At 55.5% G+C, this 12,540-nt stretch overlaps 1 protein-coding gene across 6 annotated transcripts in view; it reads left to right on the top strand.

Moving 5' to 3' along the window:
- Positions 1-4,983: 4,983 nt before the first annotated feature.
- PEMT (phosphatidylethanolamine N-methyltransferase) overlaps positions 4,984-12,540 on the top strand; it is a 35,197-nt gene continuing 27,640 nt past the window's right edge. The window contains exons 1-2 of one of the 6 annotated variants that reach the window (XM_043904064.1): positions 9,986-10,184; positions 10,602-10,758. The gene's annotated coding sequence lies outside the window, so the exon portion shown is untranslated. Of the gene's footprint in view, positions 5,135-5,379; positions 5,526-5,723; positions 5,951-9,985; positions 10,185-10,601; positions 10,759-12,540 lie in introns of those variants that run through there. The other 5 variants (XM_043904063.1, XM_043904062.1, XM_043904068.1 and 2 more) reach the window with 5 other exon arrangements.

A 12,540-nucleotide genomic window follows, 5' to 3' on the forward strand; every position in this document is an offset into this window, starting at 1 on the left:
CCTCCCCAGTGCCCCAGCTCACCCTGTCTTCTTCCCGAGCTCCCCACAGTCAGCAGAAGTCATCTGCCTGGAGCCAGATAAAGGGCTCCTGCCTTTGACCTTCATGACAAGCTCATGAGGACCTGGGGGCCTGAGGAGGCCGGGGCATCCTCCTGGATGAGTCAGCAGGTGAGTGCAGAGCCGGGAGGGACCCCTCGTGTGCCTGGTCCCCGCGGGGCAGGAGGGTGCTGCTGTCGGGTCAGTTCCCGGCCTCTGGACAGCAGTGCTCTGAACCCTCGCATCTCTGTGGAGGAGAGGCCTGTGCCCAGAGGTCAAGCCTGAGCAACAGGCGAGGCAGCTGGACGCAGGCTCGGAGGATGCCGCACTGAGAAGGCACTCTGGCCCCGAAACCACCAGAAAAAACCCACTCGAGGGCTGGTCTACACAGCAGGACGATGGGTGGGATGCTGACAGGGCTTCAATGTTAGCCGCGCTCTGGATCAACCATAAACCTTCTGATTCTGACATCACTGTATCGAGGTTTCCTAGCAGAATGTCTTTGTTCTTAGGAGATATTCAGGGAAGGGTTTAGGGGTGAAGAGTCTGCTGCTACTGCTAAGTCCCTTCAGTCGTGTCTGACTCTGTGCGACCCCATAGACGGCAGCCCATCAGGCTCCCCCATCCCTGAGATTCTCCAGACAAGAACACTGGAGTGGGTTGCCATTTCCTTCTCCAATGCGTGAAAGTGAAAAGTGAAAGCGAAGTTGTTCAGTCGTGTCCGACTACATATGCTCAAATAGTTCATTTAAAAATAACTTTATGAAGGGACCTCCCTGGTGGTCCAGAGGTTAAGATGCCATGCTTCCACTGCAGGGGGCACAGGTGTGATCCCTGGTCGAGATTCACATGCGAAGCAGCATGGCTAAAAAAAAAAAGAAATTCTGGGGAATGATAAGGGGTCAATTCAGGTGAAGGATATGGAGGTGTTTATTTCATAATTTTTGCAAATTTTTTGTGGGTTGGAAAATTTGCAAGGTAAAAACAAACTTTAATCACTTAAAAATTACAAAGGCCCAATTCATTTAATTAAAAAGTTCAAGTATTTGCTGACATTGAAGCTCATGGGTCTTTTGGAAAGAAGGCCCAGGAGATGTGCTGGTAAATACTGCAAATTAAACACTATTCTTGATCAAAAAGAAAACCCCATGGGAAAGTGGCCAGCATCACAAATAATAGGGGGGAAAAGTTAAATAAGATATAATTATTCAGCTATTAAATTAAGGTAAGTGTCTGGAATACTAAGAGTCCATGCTGACGAGCGAGCCAGGCACAGGCCTGTGGACGCAGCTGGACTGACTGCATCCTCTTTGCTCCTGGGGTCCCTTGCTAAGGAAACGGCCCTAAGTCAGATCCCGCACCTGGAGCCAACCCTGCGCACAGGCCTTGCCAAGCCTTGGCTCTGACCAGGGGCTTCTGGCCCCTGCTCTGCCTCCTTCCTTGTTCATGTGCCCTCGGGGTGAGCTGCAGGGTCTTCAGCCTGAAGACCTGCTGCTGTGCCAGTCGTCCGGAGCTCTGGTCCAGGACTGTGGGTTTCCGCACCTGATCAGTCCCTTCCTTGCTCCTGGAACCTGGAGTTAAACAGGAAAAGCCGCTTTTCCTAGAGTCTCCTTGCTGCCCCCTCCCCCACCCGAATCACTCCAGGTAAAGTTCTTGTTGGTCCCTGGACACCTGGCCCAGGTAGAAGCAACTGGAACTCATTACTGGGGTTTAAGTAAAATGTTTTGGTTAGTTTCCAAATGTTGGGATGTGAAAGTCACTGAGTTGTGTCCAACTCTTTGCCACCTCGTGGACTGTATATGTATGCTCCATGGAATTCTCCAGGCCAGAACACTGGAGTGGGCAGCTGTTCCATTCTCCAGGGGATCTTCCCAAACCAGGGATCAAACCCAGCTCTCCATCACTGCAGGAGGATTCTCTACCCACTGAGCTATCAGGGAAGCTGATAGTTGTCTTCCTGTTTTCTGGCTTAATCCCACTGTTTGGGAGAATAAACCATGTGATCACAGTCCTTCCAATTCTGCTGAGATTTGCTTTATGTTCCAGTGCTTGGTCAATTTGGGGAAATGCTCTGAGTGACCTTGATAAGATCGCATGTTCTGCTGATGGGAGGAAGCTCTGTGGGGACCAAACCCTATGGGGCTTTCCCTGATCTTTATGCTCAGTTATCAATATAAATATTTTAACCCCCACAAGATATTATTGTTACAAACATCTGACATCAGATTTACTTTCTTGTGCTCTTCACTCCTTCCTGCATTCCCCAGGCTTCCAGCTGGGATCCTGTTCCTTCTTTTGTCTGAAGACGCCTTTTCTTTGCCTCCGTTTTTGAAGGATAACTTCCCTGGACTGAAATGCAGCTCTGACAGTCGTCATTCACTTGTGTCTTTGACGGGAGCTGACTGGTGCTGAGTGTGTGCTGGTGCAGGACATGCCCTTGCTCTCCAAGAAGAGGGGGAAGTGTGTGCATGGAGCACAGGGGACAGGAAGGGCTGCAGAATGGCTGTGCCCGAGACACACGGGACCTCGGAGCAAGGATCACGCTCTGCCCTCATTCTTACAGGAGCAGTGAGGCTTCTCAGAGGAGCCACAGCTTTAACTGGCCCATGATGGGGGCAATGGCATGTGTGAAAAGGAACCAAGAAGAAGGCAGAAACAAGATGGGTTTGAGTACTGAGTATCCATCCGAACCAGTGCTGGCTCCAGCACAGGGTCCCAGACTGGGCTTCCTGTGTCACCTGCTCTAGGCTGGCAGGTTCCAAGCCCACCATTTACTCATGGCACTTCCCACATGAGTCCACTTCCCCTCCCTCCTATTCTGCAGCTCAGAGAAAATGGCACTGGGCTCTGGGCCTGCAGCTTTGCAAGAGCTCAGACTTAGCTCTGGTCTTTACAGTTAGATTTCCTCTTCTTATGAGAGTCAGAGAAGTCACTTGATTAGTCACTTGCCGGAGGCCACACAGACAGGATCCTTCACCCTCCCCATTCCACAGATGGGGTCTGAGAGGCCCAGGGAGATTGTTTTCAAGGACGCTCCAGACTTGGGAGTCGCTGAATGATTCATTCACTGATTGTTTACTGAGTGCCTGCTTCATGCGTGGAACTAGGAAGGAGCCAGGTGCCAGGGAGAGTTGTGTAGGAACAGACAAAACCCTGCCCTCCGGAAGCTCATCTTCTCCTGGGTGGGGGGTGGGGGCACTGACACTACACAGAACAAATAAGTAAACCAAGTAAATACGTAAACTAAGTCCAACTCTTTGCCACCCCATGGACTGCAGTGCACCAGGCTTCCCTGTCCTCCAATCTCTCTTGGAGTTTGTTCAAACTAATGTCCACTGGCTTCCCTGGTGGCTCAAACAGTAAAGAACCCATGTGCAATGCGGGAGAACTGAGTTCGATCCCTGGGTTGGGAAGATTCCCTGGAGGAGGACATGGCAACCCACTCCAGTATTCTTGCCTGGAGAATCCCCATGGACAGAGGAGCCTGGTGGGCTGCAGTCCATGGGGTCACAAAGAGACGGACACGACTGAGTGGTTAAGCACAACATCCATTAAGTTGGTGATGCCATTCAAACCATCTCATCCTCTGTCATCCCTTTTTCCTCTTGTTCTCAATCAGACTGATTCCATGAACAGAAAGGAGACTCAAGAGTAGGGAACGGTTTAGGCTTTACCCAAGGCCACCCGTTAAGCAAATGTTAGCTTTAGTAATAAAAGGAGCCAGGTGCTCAGATGCAGGGCCGCTGGGGGAGGGGAGAGTTGGAAGAAATGGCCATTAGCTTTGATCCTCTCCCAGCAAAGGTCAAACTCCTGGCCAGAGAGGTCATCTGGAGACGTTTGCCCTGGAGCCTGTGACGGTAGCTGCTCATGATAAACAGCTCCGGATATGTGGAGAGCTATCTAGGGGTAAAGAGAGATAACCCCGGGATGGGGGGGAGCGGTGTGGGTAGTGGGGGAGAAAGGAAGCTATTTGTTAAAGCTCCAGAAACAGGGATTTTGGGACAGAATCTGGAACAAACATTTTGTCCAACAGAGAAGCACACTGCCTCAGAAGTGACTTCTCTGTTTGCCAGGGATGCGAGAGGAGGCATAGCCCCTGAGATAAGTCAGCCTGGGTGGCTTCCCTGCAAGCTCAGACCGGGGTGTTTCAAAGGGCCAGGCTGGACTTCTGACCCCAGATACCTTCAGCAGCAGGTTCTTGACCTGAACAGTTCCAATCTATCGACCACTCTGGAAGCTGAGTCAGATTTCTGAGTCTTGGTGTGCTCCTTTCTAGGAGGGAAAGTGGTGGGGGTGGGTTGGGGTGAAGAGTGGATTCCGCTAGTTGCATCAGCTGTGGTGTGACCTCTGACATTTTCTTTGTTCCCACATAGACCAAGCACACAAAAACTAATTTTTCCGGCGTAATAAAAGAACGAGTTGGAGGTCGGGAGGGTGGAGGATTGGCCAGGTGGGGAGAAAACTGGGGCTCGGGTGAAATGGACTGTGGTGGGTAGGGAGCGCTCCCTGGGGGCCCTCCCCCTTGGTGAGCTCCCCAGAATCGGCTCTGGTTCCAGCAGGCCCTGCCTGGACACCCTGCACGAGGTGGTCAGTGGGCAAACCAGCCCTTCAGCACCTGCTGTGCACCCAGCCAGTGGTTCTCAAGCACTTTCCAGGAGTCAGGTCCTGTGCTGTGGGTTTTACCAACAGGTACCTCACTTGTGCTTCTGAGGAACTGACAGCTGCCCACAACCACGGAGCTGGTGTGTGCATCAATGCCAGCGTCCTTTCTGTATCATGGTGGGCCTGCCTCTGCCCCATCCCAGGGGCGTTGTGGACGTTGCACATGATTGGGCACACGGTGGCAGCTCACAAATGCCCTGGGCTGGCAGGTGTAGGGTGGATGGGAAGCAAGGGAGAGAGGCGTGGGCTGGAATCAGATGGCTTGCCAGGCTCCCAAGTATGTAGCAACTAGCTACAAAGAGGGCTCTCTTGGGACCCAACCAGCCAGTGACCCACCTACTTTCCAAAGCCTGTTCCCTCCCACTGTCCCCCCCACCACTACTCCAGCCTCTCGGGATTTCTGAAGGACCCCTCCTGTCGCCTAGCACCTGCACAGGTGAGCCCCTTCCTGCCCCCGAAATCTGCATGTCTGGCACCTTCTCCAGCGCTCAGGCCTCCCTCGGGTCCTTCCCTGAGCATTCCAGGGCAGTGCCCCCTCACCTCCCCGTTTTGCCATCCCGGCTTGCAACCATTTATTGCTGCTCGGCTCTCATACCCCAGGGGGCAGCCCCGGTGAGTGCTCGAGGGCCAGTGGAGGAGGGTCGCCGACTTTTGAGGGGCGTTCCCACCCCTCAACACTCCCCCTCCGCGCCACAGTCGGCCCCCAGGAGGGACTAGGGGCTGAGTCGGCCAAAGTCCAGGTCCTCAGGGGCTAGGCAGCACGCTACTTAAACCTACGACCCGCCGCTGGCGGCCTCCAGCCAGACGACAGCCAAGAACAGGAACAGGTCAGTTGGCTGGCCGAGTGGGTAGCTGGGGGCTGGGGGCTGGGGGCCGGGGGCCCACAAGCAAGCGCCCCGCGGCTGCGTGGCGGGCTAGGGACCGGCCAGCGCGGCCGCGCACGGCCCTGGGACTTGTAGTTCTCGGCTCCGCGAGAGGCTAGCGCGAACCAGGGAGCTCGGCGCTGCGCGGGGACAGGGACTACATTTCCCAGAAGGCCGGGGAAGCAGGGTCACGGCGAAAGGACCCCGGCCGGCGGCACTTCTCGGGCCCGAAGGGGCCGGTTCTGGGTGTCGGGGGCTTCCTCGAGGCCCGAGCGCGATCCCTGCAAGGCAGCCCGCGGCCAGCGGGTCCAGGCCGGGCGGGGCCCGTGCGCAGCTCGGTGGCTGCGCCGGACTGCTGCGGAGGCCTCGGCAACCTAGACATCAGGAAGGTACAGGGCGCGGGGCAGGAGGGGTGTCGCGGGCGGGGCCTCTTCTTACGCCGGGGGGGCGGGACCGCCGTTACCAGGCAACGGGGGCGGGGCGCCGGGGCGGTGTCTAGGGCACCGCGCGTGGGCGCGTACTCCTGTGCACCTCGGGGATCTCGAGGCTCCGGGAGGGCGGCGCCCTGAGCCGAGGTCGGCGGACTGGCCTCCTCTCTGGTGGATGAGCGGGGAGTTCGCGGCCTGCCGAGCCCCGCGCGGGACAGACCGGGATGGACCGGGCGGACCCGGTGCTGGAGACCCTCCGGCCCCCGGCCCCCTCCCTCGGAGCCGCCTCTGAGACAAGACATGCACGTTTCTGGAGTCTGCCACTCCTGGTGGAGCCTCAGATAGGTCTCTGCTCGAGGCCACCTTGTGTGGTCCATTCGTTGGTACCTCTGGTCCTGATTGAGAGCAGGTGTCCATCGAAGAAAAATGCACAACCTGAGGGTTGCGAGTTATGTTGTGTTGAGGGTCTTCCTGCGGACTGGAGCCCGGGAAAGAGCCTCTCAGTAGCTCTGAGAGACTGTTCCAGGGAGATTAGGGAGGAACCAGGATATATAGAAGTTTTTGCTGGAAAAACAAAACCCTAAAACATGTCGTGGAACATCAAAAGATTACTGCTAATCACATACACATACACACACACACACACACACACACACACACACACACACACACACGAAACAGACATCTCTTTCATGATTTTAGCGCATTTCTGGATCTGGGAAAATGCAAGAGTCTGGGCTCCTTGAAATTATTCCTTAGATCTCATCCTGTCTGGGGCCAATCTCCTGCTTTTCTCCATCCTAACCCCCCTCAGGGCACACCTGGGTTGGCAGCAGTGGCCAATGGCCTGATGGGGGCAACTTTTGTTGCTTACTGGAATGGCAGGTGACATTCTTTGTTGGTTCTCACTGACTTTTCACTCTAGTGAGCCCGGAAACCTAAAATTCTCTCCCGGAGATAAAATTGGTCGATGTTTTAGAGACTGGCAGATGGGGAGGGGGACTGCGATCCCGAGATAGCTGGTCCCCTACCTAAGGAGGTAACCTCTGATCTGAGCCCTGAGAGATAAGCCAGGGGGTCAGGTGCTCTGGTGGAGGGCTGGCAGAGCCAAGGCCGTGAGGAGGTGGATTTGTTCCGGAACAAAAAGAAGCCTCACGTCTGTCCCCAGGAAGTGCCAGACAGCCCAAGGGGATGGGAGGAAAGCAGAGGAGGGGAGGAAGACTTATTATTTCAGAGAACTTTCCGTGAAGTGCTGGGTCACTCCACATGACTTGGGCAGTTCAGAGCGAGCTCTCCGGTGTAATGGGCATCCAGATCCAGGTGAATGTCACCAGCTGCCCTGGGAGGACGAATGTATCTGACGGCATCCTTTGAATCCTAGATTGCTGATGGCGTTAGAGGTCTCGAAACCCATGAGGTCTATGGCGTGCCGTGCTTTCTATCCTAGCAGATCTCAGACGAGAAGGGCAGAGATCTTGGAATGCCAGAGGGGACCCTTGGAATTGCCCAGCCTGGGGTGGCTGCTTCACGGATGAGAACTCCAGGTGGAAGGATGGGCACCGTTGACTAGAGGTGGGGAGACCTTCAGGGCTTTGGGCAGTGGAGCCCCTGCAAGGTTAAGGTCTGAGCAAGGCCTGGCAGCGGGGGAGGGGGAGACTTCCTGGGTATGTGCAGGCAGGTCTCTTCTGCTATTTCTCCCTTCCCTCTGGGGTTGTACAGTGGGACCGGCCTGGGAGCTTTCAGGAGATGGGTCAGGGTGACCCTCACTGGCTAACATTCCGTTTTCCACCACTGCCCTTGGTGGTACAGTTAAGCTTCCTGTTGCCAACAACATTCCACGTCTATTTGTGCTGCTTGGCAGCCCTCCTCCCTCCTCTGTCAGAATCTCTGGTTTGGAGAGATATTGTCCCCGGGATGGTTTCTTTGCATCCAACACATCTGAGCTGCAGGCTGACAGCGAGCTGACCCTGCCCTGTCTGATGGCTGGGGCGGGGGTGGTGGTGGGGGTAACACAGTCATGAAAATCCAAACTCCTCTAGTAGCCACAGTTTAACAACAAAGAAGAAATCGGTGAAGTTACTTTTAATAATATATTCGACCCAATACATAAAAAAATGTCATTCCGTCATGCACCACCGCACGACCCCAGCAGCCACACGCCTGCTGACGTGGGTGCAGTGCCCTTGACCAGTAGCTCCTGGGCCTGCTCCAGTGGGTTTGGATTCAGGGCTTTGTTTTTAGCTTAGAAAGTACACCCGCCCCCCGGGCTGAGGAGTGTCCCTGCTGCAGCCTCGTTGAACAAGGCCTTCTCTACCCTGAACTTGGCTTGGCTCCTCCTTGGCTCAGCAGCCGCGTGAAGCTCGCTGGCTGGTGGGCGATGGAGCCAGACAGAAGAGCTCCGATGGGGCCTCACGGTGCCAGCTTCTTGGGGAGCCCGGGCTGCCAGGGCACAGTCAGGGACTCCACTCATGCCCATTTCCAGATGGTTCCCCAGCCCTTGTCCCTTGTGAGCGTGGGTGGTGTAGGTAGGTGTCCAAAGGGGCCCTTCAGTTACCTGCTGTGTGAGATGAGAGCTCTGTCAGCTGTGAAGTTTGGGTGACCACACTGAGGGTGGGTGGTCTTCCAAAGGCAAGGTTCAGGCTGCGTCCAGGCCATGCTTGGGGGCCGGGCCCCTTGGGCTGCATAGTCCCTGTACGTGACTCCTCTGTGACCATTTGGGAGGCAAATCCCAGGGGGCGCGGGGCATGTCGGAGCTGTCTTCCAGGGTGAGATGTTTGCGTACTACACAAGAGTTGTTTCTCAAACTGTCTTGGTGTTATCACATTGGTCAGAATAAACATCAGGCCATTTCTTTGGACAACTTATTCTGTGAAGTTCTCAGGGATGTAATTTTTGTCCTCAGTGTTTTGGGGTAAGAGTCCAGACCTTTGGCAAGTCATGTCAATGTACAGAGCATTGGTTTCTCCTGCCTCTGTTGAGATGGCCATGTGGCTTTTCCTCCTCTGTCCGTGCAGATGCTGGTTGTCGCACCAGCCCCGCATTCCTGGGGTGACCCCCAACTTGGTCCTGATCTGTTCTCCTAGTATACATTGCTGGCTTTGAGTTTCCATCATTTTGTTCAGGGTTTTGGAGGGCTGTGTTCTTGAGGAGTATGGTTTCTAGTTTCTTATAGTGTCTTTGTCTGGTTATAGCATTAAAGGAATGCAGACCTCTTAGTAGGAGCTGGGAAGTGTTCTAGGAGAGACTGTGCGGAATTGTGGTTCTTTGTTCCTTAAATGTTTGGTAGAATTCATCACTTTGCCGACAAAGGTCCATCTAGTCAAAGCTATGGTTTTTCCAGTAGTCATGTACGGATGCGAGAGTTGAACCATAAAGAAAGCTGAGTGCTAAAGAATTGATGCTTTTGAACTGTGGTGTTGGAGAAGACTCTTGAGAGTCCCTTGGACTGCAATGAGATCAAACCAGTCAATCGTAAAGGAAATTAGTCCTGAATATTCATTGGAAAGACTGATGCTGAAGCTGAAGCTCCAATACTTTGGCCACCTGTTGCAAAGAACTGACTCGTTAGAAAAGACAGGTTGCACCTGTTTCCCCCGCCTATCCCCGAGGGGAAGTGGTCACAGAGGCCCCCTGTGGTCCTTCTGGAGGGTGGGAGGGAGCCCCCAGCCCGGATTGTCTGCTGCCTGGAGACCTTCTGTGCCTGGTGCCCCGATCAAGGTCATGGCTGTCTTAGTACAGAACTTCGTGGCCCTCCTTTGTGTGTCTGTGCTGGTGCGGGGCTCACAGCACTCATTTCCTGGTAAATGTCTCCTTGGTTGCTGGGAGGCCCTGAAATGGAGGGTCCTGCTGGAGGCCTACACACTGCCCCCAGCCTATCCCCCGCCCTCTGTGCTGAGTAGTACGTGGGTCCCACCTGCGGTCGATGTGACTTTGACTCCTGGGCCCCTGCTGTTTGTTTGGATGTCACAATGTGACCCAGGTGCTGTTGACTTGCCACATCTGTGTACCCCTCGCATGGCAAGCGGTATGGTCCAGCCTCTGAGCCCCTCACGGAGCGCTGCCAGGGTGCAGTAGGCAGAGCATTTCTTCTCCGTTCCAGCGCCAGGACCCTGCAGCCTGTGACCTTGGAGCCGCAGGGGCTGCATCGTTAGAGTTACCAAGAGCAGAGGGCCAGGACTTCCGCGGCTTTAATAAGGTGGGGGGACCCTTCCCATGGCTGAGGTGGCCCCGGGGGTGGGGTGCAGGGTTCTGGGGGCGGCACTGGGGACCCGCCTGCTCTGCTCCTGTCTGACGGGGTTTTGGAGGGAGGGCCTCCTTGGGTCACAGGGATGACAGCAGCCGAAAAGGGACCTGCTGGCCTCAGAGCCTGAAGCCAGGAGGGGCCCCTCTGCTGCCACCTGGCCTGTTCGTCATTCTTCTCTGCTCCGCACGCCCCTCTCTGGGCAAGGCAAATCCCCCTTCAAGGTGACCAGCTGCTTCCCGGGTGACGAGGGCCCTGGGACCTGGGTAGGGGCCACGGTCCTAACAGGGTGTTGGAGGGGACCCGGCGGGATGTCAGCTTCCGGTGGCCTCAGCCAGTGTCTTTCTTCTGCTCACTTGTCTGGCCCCCTAGGGAATGTTCAGGACTTATCTTTGCCCCAGTGCCTGAACCTGGAATCTGGAATCTGGAATCTGGAAGGGCTGGTTGACCTGGCCTCTGCGAGCCCCTGGCTTGCTTGTCTCCGAGCAGGCATGACAACAGGGCTGGTGCTGCTGAGTGACTGCCTGAGGTGAGGCGTGAGCACTTACGTGTCAGTAGATGCATGTTGGTCTTGCTGCAGGGGCTTAGCTGGCAGAGTCCCGCCAGAGTGGTGCCTCCTGGGGGTGCTCCGTGTCTGCTGAATGTAAATACCTGAAGCCTGGCAGGAGGACCTCGACTCTCCCTGGACCCTTTGGGGAAAGGGAGACAGTTCCCAATTCCCCTGCTGACTTTCTTTCCTGAGGTGTAATTCATGTAGTGATATCTGCCCGGATGGAGAGTTCTCATGTACCCCAGATTACCCAGGCTCCATCACCCCAAAAGACCCCCCTGCGCCCTCCAGGAAGCCACTGGACTGCATGCCGGCTCCCTCCTGCTCACCGGTCAGAGCCTGGGTGACCTCGAGCCCCTGGCCACCATCTGCACCTGCTCCCCACATGGGCAGTCCTCATGCTTGACCCTTTGCCCTCTCTCCTCTGGCCCTGCCAGCCCAGGGTCACTTGTGGGGCAGGAGGCACAGCCTGAGGACACAGGGCTTCTGTGGGACTGTGGGGTTTCCCATCCTTGTTCAGATGTCTGCTGGCTGGTAGTGAAAAGTGACAGGGGATGAGGCTGTGTGAGCGGCGGGGTCTGGGGGATCTGACCCGCCGGCAACCTCTGTGCGCTTCTCCATAAAATGTGATGGGTGTCAGGGCGGACACATTGAGTCCCAGGGTTGCTGGCATGGCTGCAAGGAAGGGTTTTTGACTCTCCTCTGCTGAGTGGGAACAGTCCACTGCCACCTCTGGGCCCTGGCAGTTAGGGGTGTTGGTCTCCCCATGGACATAGTCGCCAAGCTGGAGGCTCTGGTTTCTTCCTGTTCAGAGGAACTCCTTAAAACAGCATCTGCTGACAATGACACCCTTATCTGCAGAAATGCCACAGAAGCTCCCGTGGGAGTTGTCGCTGTCATAAACATGTTGAGAAGCATGTTTTGTATGCTGGCCCTAAGCTGGACGTGGTGATTCAGAGGACTGGCTGGGGCTGGGGGCCATTAGCAGGAAGTGTGGTTCAGAGTTGATGAATGTGATCGAGTATGGCACAGGTCAGAGCTCAACTCCCAGCAAGTCCCTGGGCTCTTCATTGCACATGGCTGCCCCACCCAGCTCTGCCCCCTGGGGACGGGAGACTGACCCGCCTTGAGTGGGTTCCACCCCTGGGTTTCTAAGGAACTGAGGACTGCACCCGCACCCCTGGTCAAGGCTTGAGAACCTTGCTTGATTTTTCAGCTTAAGAGTTGCCAGAAAAATACGTACTTAGGAAGCACAGCATCTGGGCAGCTGGTGAATCTCTGGCCTCAGAAGCAGAGGGGTCTGCAGGCTCAGGGTCGCTCCCTGCAGGGCCCACTCACGCTACCTGGGCTTCTTCCTGTCTCACTCTGAAGTCAGAGGGAGGGGGTTGAAGTCCCAGGAGCACAGGCGGCCGAGATGTTCCCTAACCACCCTGTGTTTTACTGATGATGAGACAAGGGCCACCATTCACCCAACAAACACTCTGTGCCAGGCAGATGATACAGAGATGGGGAAGAAATGGCCCCTCATCCGGAGGAACCATCACCAAACAGGGACAGATGGCCAAATACTTGTGATGGGGTACATACTGAAGACACAGGCGGGGGCCATGGCGAGGGTACTGGACATGCTCTCACTGGGTCTTGAGGGATGAATAGGAGTTTGAGGGACAGAGGGTATTTGAAAAGGTGTTTGAAAAGGTTCAGAATACGCTATTTGTGGGTGGGGGTGGCAGGAAGAATGGCAGGTAAGACCGGTGGAGG

Source organism: Cervus elaphus, chromosome 5, assembly GCF_910594005.1.
Source record: "Cervus elaphus chromosome 5, mCerEla1.1, whole genome shotgun sequence".
NCBI lineage: Eukaryota > Metazoa > Chordata > Mammalia > Artiodactyla > Cervidae > Cervus > Cervus elaphus.